The sequence below is a fragment of the Sminthopsis crassicaudata genome, chromosome 2 (genome assembly GCF_048593235.1).
Source record: "Sminthopsis crassicaudata isolate SCR6 chromosome 2, ASM4859323v1, whole genome shotgun sequence".
NCBI classification, from domain to species: Eukaryota; Metazoa; Chordata; class Mammalia; order Dasyuromorphia; family Dasyuridae; genus Sminthopsis; species Sminthopsis crassicaudata.
In genome coordinates, this window is record NC_133618.1 from 657,873,831 (window position 1) to 657,879,830 (window position 6,000).

The 6,000-nt window shown below is 49.8% G+C and overlaps 1 protein-coding gene across 8 annotated transcripts in view; it reads right to left on the bottom strand.

Annotated features, from left to right (window-relative positions):
- The window catches only part of CHST3 (carbohydrate sulfotransferase 3), a 62,555-nt gene that overhangs the window by 56,286 nt on the left and 269 nt on the right, over positions 1 to 6,000 (bottom strand). For 2 of the 8 annotated variants that reach the window (XM_074296890.1, XM_074296895.1), the window contains exons 1-2: positions 5,733 to 6,000; positions 4,167 to 4,268 (exon numbers count right to left, since the gene is read on the bottom strand). The exon at positions 5,733 to 6,000 is cut by the window's right edge and continues 269 nt beyond it. The gene's annotated coding sequence lies outside the window, so the exon portion shown is untranslated. Of the gene's footprint in view, positions 1 to 4,166; positions 4,269 to 4,433; positions 4,627 to 4,871; positions 5,006 to 5,090; positions 5,497 to 5,732 lie in introns of those variants that run through there. The other 6 variants (XM_074296889.1, XM_074296894.1, XM_074296887.1 and 3 more) reach the window with 4 other exon arrangements.

The window sequence follows — 6,000 nt, forward strand, 5'->3', positions numbered from 1 at the left end:
AATCCTTTTCTGAGAGCCCTCCAAATGCCCAACTTGATAAATTTCCTGGGAACTGGAAAAGAAGACAACCTTCTGAAGAGACAAGCAACCTTTGTGAAAAGAAAGAAGGTAGGTGATGTATTTGTAAAGGCAGGGAAGATATGGTAGATGGGGAGAAAAAAGGAAAGAAAAAGAAAAGAAAGGAAAAAAAGAAAAAAAGGGAAAAAGAAGAGGAGAGGAGAGGAAAGGGGAAAGGAAAAGGAAAATGGAAAGGAAAAAGAACAGAAAAAAGGAAAGGAAGGGAAAGAGAAAGGGGGAAAAGAATAGGAAAGGGAAATGGAATGGAAAGGAAAGGAAATGAAAGATAAGGTAAAGGAAGGAAAGGGAAAAGAAAGCAAAAAGAACAAAAAAAAGGAAAAGAATAGGAAAGGGAATGGGGAAGGCAACAAGAAGGGAACAAGAAAGGGAACAGGGAAGGGAACTGGAAAGGGAAGGGAAGGGAAGTGAAGTTTGATATAATTAGAAAAAATACACATTCAATTAAAGTTCTAGGATTAAATTCCTATCTTCTATCCAAACTACCTGTGTAATTCTGGCCAAATCACTTAATTCTCTAGGTTTTAGTTTCCTTATCTATAAAATGAGGCATCAATTGAATTAATGAGTTCTTGCCTCTTCCAACTCTAGATTCACTACCTATCTTTAAAGGAGGAAAGAGGGACTGTTGCCTGTAAAAACATCCTCAGAGTCAAAATAAGAAACTCAGCTGGAGTCCAAGGGTCGGAGAGAGGTTCCATTATTAAAATTTCTTCAGGCATCCCAAGGCTCCAGAAGTATTGTCCCATCCCCATTGTAAGGCTCCCCTCTGGCCCTTCTATTGGGCGCCAGGCTTCTCTGTGGCCCCAGCTGGGTCGGCACTGTAATGCCTGTTCTGGAAGGGAATGAGAGGGACGGGAAAGTCTTGAATATCTTTACAGCTGGGTTCCCACAGTTGGTGTGAAGGGGGATGGGGAAGGGAAACAGGGAGCTGCTTGATACCGTGCTCCTCTATAGCAGGCCTTCAAACATGCCTTTTAGGGACATGATTGTCCCTGGATGTCTAGAGCCTTTTTTTAAACCATCACTATGCTGGTAAATGTGTAACAAGTAGCCCTCCAAGGGGGATTAAAAGTAGTCATGCACCCTTTCAGTTTAATCTGCAGGATTCCCGTGTTCTGTCACTTTTGAAAGTCCAGATAATCAACAGGAAAAACAATGAATAGAGCCCCATTGTAATTTGTGGGTTTCTAAGATATGAAGGCTCACACAAAAATTGGCAGTCGACTCTTGAGAGCAGACTCAGCACAACCTGCTGAGGTCCAGTGGCAAAAAAACCGTTGCCATTTACATAACATTTTGCCATTTACAAAGCATGTCCTTCAAGTTAATCTTGTCAGGTGCCGCACATGGTCTTCATTGAGTGATACCACACTCAGAGACTTGTCTGGAGTCACCCAGTTAAGAAATGGTAGATTTGAACTCAAGTATTCTGTATCAGCGTGGCATGGTGGGAAAACACTGAATCTGGCCCAGAGGCCATCTGGACAAATGGAACTTACAGTTAGTAAGACCTAGTTAGGTCAAATGTCACCTCTGATGTTTACTATTTGGATTGAACAAAAATGACCTGCAAGGTCCTTTCTTGCAAAAAATCCTATGATTCTAGGTGATATTGAAGCACAATCTAGAGACAGGAAGATTTAAATTCAAATTTGGCCTCAGACAATCACTGGCTGTGTGACTCTAGACCATAAATCTCTATTGCCTCAGTTTCTTCAACTGTAAAATGAAAGTAATAATAGCACCTGCCTCCCTGGGTTGTTGTGAGGATCAAAAAAGATCATACTTATAAAGTGCCTGGTACATAGTAGATGCTGAATAAATATTTGTTTCTTTCTTCTCTCTATCCCTCTCTCCCTCTCTTCCTTCCTTTTTCATTCCTACATCAGGAAGTACCCAATTCAGGATATTTTCACTGCTATGGAGACCTCCTGGGGTACCTCTGAAAAAATGAGAAAGATCTCCAGCCTTGGGATAAATGGAATAATGGGATGATAGTGATGGTCTAAAGTACATCCCCAAATTGGGTTTTGGCAGTGAGTGTGGGTTGTGAATTTGTCTCTGCTTCCAATGAGGATGGAAGTTTTTGCCTCTTCCTAATTTCATCTCCAAGGCAGGTTTACATGCCTGAAACTACAAGCAAATCCAATAACAGTTCTTTGCCAGGGGAGCTGAGTTCTTTGTATTTTCCTATCCAAGCCTCCCACACATCTGGAGAGTCTCTGGTCCAATGCTGGGGGGAAAATACTTTTAAGATGTCCTGCCACCCAAGGTCCCTGAGACTGGAATGTCTCAGCTCCTCTAAAATCTATCCTGAAAAAGCTCCAGGGAATGGAAGTCCGGGCTCAAAGCAAGGTCTGTTTGTTCCCCAGAGCTAAGCCGGCTGGTCTCCAGGCACCTCCCTCCCCGCCTACTCCTTTGCCCTGCCCTACACTAGTGAAGCTGGATGCTCTTCTACAGATGTGGCAGCCTCCTGGGGCATTCCTGTCAAATGTCTTCAGTCAGGAGGTCCAGAGGTGGTGACTGTCTGTTTCTGGTGTATGACTCTGAGCAAGTTCCAACGTCTTAGTACCCATAGGCAATGCTCTAAAGTCACTCAGTCTTCCCTGGTGAAGGGAATTTCCACACATGAGAGTTCTTCAGAACTAATGAAACCACAAACTAGAGAATACTGGAAGGTTTATAAAACATTTTCCTCCCAGCAAGCCAGTGAGGCAAGATGTGAGACAAAATTTTTTTGCTCTCAAATTCCCCAGAAAACACTCACATAATAGCACCTGTACCACTGAGGGAAAGAATCTAAACTTCTCTTCTACCTTCCACTTCAGAATCCAGTGGACGTATGGGTAGATCTGATGAGATCAATTCCTTTTCTCCTGCTAGATCAGGAAATCAGTCCAAGAAGTAGTAAGGATGGATGGGTCCTATTAATATTAGATTTTCCTGCCCCTCTCCTGGACAAAGTACTGTGACTCACACACACACACACACACACACACACACACACACACACACACACACAGTCAACTCTTCTCCAACCTCAGTGGGAATTGGGTGTGTAACTTATATGGTTTGGTAGGGGACTGGTCCCTGGAGCTTGTCCCAACAGGACAATATACCTCCATAGTGGTTTTCATGTCTAGTCCAATCTTCTCATTTGAGATCACCCTGAGAGTTGATGACTTGCTTAAGATCACACAGCTTTTAAAGTCCTTTAAAACCAGTTCAGATGCCAACCTATCTTTCCAAACTTGTTACACATTATTCCCCACTTCATGCACTTGGAGTTCCAGCTAAATTGGTCATTCTGAGGTCCTTTATTCAACACAGTCTATCTCCCACCTCTTCGCCTTTGACTGGGCTGTTCTTATTACCCACAGTGCTCTCTTTCCTCAGTTTTGCTTCTTGGAATACCCAGCTTCCCTTCAGGCTCTGTCAAGTAGCACTTACTACAAGGCTTTTCCACATTTCCCTAGATTGTTTCCTTCCAAATGATTCTGTGTTTATCAGGCACCCCTTTGCCTGACACATAGTTTAAGCATAAGTAAATGCTTGCTGACAGACTCATTTTGCATTTACTTTTCTGTGTACATTCCCACCCACAGTAAGACTTTTTTCAGTTCTTATATATAATAGGTGTTTAATAAATGCCTACTGAACTTGATAGCTAATAGATGAGTGAGCCAGAATATAAGCCTGGGACTCCTGACTGGAACACCGCGACCAAATCATAAGGATGACGAGCCTTTTGCCTCTGTTAGCCACTTCCTAGATAGAAGGCTCACCTCCTTCATGTACACAGTGGAGTGCTTTGGGATCTCAGCATGACATCCTATCTAGAAACCAATTTGTTGCACTACTATAGCCACACAATGACAGGGTCCTCCCCTGTGTCCGAGACAGGAATGAATGAGGCGGAGGATAATTTCAAACACAAAAGGCAAGTCTCATGTCAAGTCTTCCTGTTTGTGCTTCGCCCCTTCTCCCCAAGATCCTTACATCAATCGATTTCAGGACCTGCACTGGATAACAGGAAACCTTAGCTCAGCTGCCCCTGGCTTCCCAGTTCCTGCTCAGAATATACTCACAAGAAAGTTGAGTCTGGAGGCCCCACTCTGGCCGGGAGGGATGCATCCGTCCACCGAAGCAGCCCAGTCTGTAGTTGCCAAGACTCCAGGGGAGTTGGAAATCTGGGGGACCAACAGGGAAAGAGATGAAGGTCAGGATAGATGTGTACCAGCCAGGGATGGAGATTAGATTAAAAAAAAAAAAAAAAAAAAAAAAAAAGAGGGAAGTGAAGGGTCTAGATCTGCATGGAACCCCCGCCCCCCAAAGGCTGGAAAAGCACCAAGCACCAGTGTTGAGGAATGGGCTTCCCCAGCCCTGGAGGGTGCAGATGAAGGAGGGATGCCCACTTTGGCCGGTGCTGGAGAAGGGATTTCTGCTCAGGTAGAGGTGGTCCAAGCTTCCTCCCTGCTCAGAGATTCTGGGACCTGCAATCTCCAGATCTGCTTAAGAGTAGTGACTAGGGGGAGGAGCCGGCAGATAAGGTGGAGAATATGCAGTATCTGGCCAGGCGCTGTTTGTCGCTTGGCTGACCCAGCCGTGACTGACCCCGGCGGAGGCCGGCTCTGGTCCTCAGGGTGTCATAAAGTCTTTGGCAGAAAAGAGAAAGCCAGCTGGAGGGCCCGGGCAGAAATGCGGGGCCAGAAGTGCCCAAGCAGGCCGGGCCTGGGGTTGGGCCCCTCTGGTCTTGCAGCGCCCCTCTCCCAAGACAGGTCCCCCCAACTTACTCCCGGTCAGGAAGCCCCCTTTAACAAGGGAAGGAAGTGGGCAAGACTGGGAAGGGCTGCCGAGCGTCCTGGCCCAGCATCAGCCCTCCGGCTCTGGCTCTGCCTCCGTTCCCCGCTCTGCTGCGGGACCCCAGCCGCCAGGCTCTGGGAGCTGTGAATCACTCGCTCCGCTCCCCGGGCTCCCTGGCTCCCCTCCCTCTGCCTGCCTGCCCGCCTCACCTCCGGAAGCGCCGCGCACACCCAGACACATCGCCCAGACACCGACTTTCCAAGACTCAATTGCAACTCCGAGGCCGGCCCGAACGCCGCTTTCCCCCTCCACCCACCGGTTTGGGGGCCCGATTCTGACTCGGCCAACTCCTCCCCTCCTCGGCACCCAGCTTGTTCGAGCGCCTCCCCGCTGGCTCCAGCCCAAGAAGCCGGCTCCATCGGCTGGGGAGGGGGTGAAGGAGGGAGGGGGAGAGGAGGGAGCAGGCGAGGGGTGAGGATCTCTGGGTTCCTAGCTCCAGGACGCCAGGCTGTGCTAGGCTGGGCCAGGGGGGGCGTCCAGAAGCCCCTCCTCGGGGCTGTCCAGAATCGTGACATTCGGCTAGTGGGGCGCTTTCGAGCCCACCCCGCTGCCCCGGCCCAGGGGCTAAGCTGGGGATGGGACGGAGGGGGACAGAGGGGGCTGCGGCTGGGGGCGCACGAATGGCCGCGGCTCCCTCTCTCGCCCGGGACTGGCATGGGAGCCCACCGGCGGTCCTCCCTCGGGAGCTGGGGCCTCTTCCAGCCCCGCATCAGCGGGGGGTCAGAGGGAGGGAAAGGGGAAGGAAAGAGGGAGGAAGAGAAAGAAGGAGGAAAGGAAGAAGGCTGCCTTACCCTGCCTGCCCAGCCTCTTGTGGCGGAGGCCGGATGACCGGCTCTCTAGGGATGGAGTAGGGAGCGGGCAGCATCCGCTGCTAACTTTCTCCTCCAGGCGCCCTCTGCGAGGAAGGTCCCCTGGGGCCTGCCCCCCGCGCCCGGAGCCCGGGAGCCCTCCCTCTCGCCTTCTCGGTCCTGGGCTCCGCTCGCACCTCCCGGGCCCGGGGATCGGCTGGGGCTAGGAGATCACCGGGCCAGGGGAGGAGGCGCCGGCGGCGGCGGGGGA